At 27.8% G+C, this 209-nt stretch overlaps 1 protein-coding gene across 1 annotated transcript in view; it reads left to right on the plus strand.

Annotated features, from left to right (window-relative positions):
* LOC106104965 (exportin-5) overlaps positions 1–209 on the plus strand; it is an 11880-nt gene that overhangs the window by 4862 nt on the left and 6809 nt on the right. The window lies entirely within an intron of this gene.

Here is a 209-nt window from a genome sequence, read left to right on the forward strand (position 1 = left end):
AATTTGCATATTTGATTTTTAACAGAATCCCTTACACTTTTGTCCAGATTTAAGATTTTGTAAACACTTTTTAAATATTTTGTATTATTTCATGTTTATTGTAAATTATCCCTATTAAATTTAAGATCGTTGAATAAAAAAATCTTAGTGTAGTATAGATGCAAGGTATAAGTAATGGAGAAACGGGGCGTGTAGCAAGTGTTGTGTCG

Source organism: Papilio polytes, unplaced genomic scaffold (genome assembly GCF_000836215.1).
Source record: "Papilio polytes unplaced genomic scaffold, Ppol_1.0 DF823288.1, whole genome shotgun sequence".
NCBI lineage: Eukaryota > Metazoa > Arthropoda > Insecta > Lepidoptera > Papilionidae > Papilio > Papilio polytes.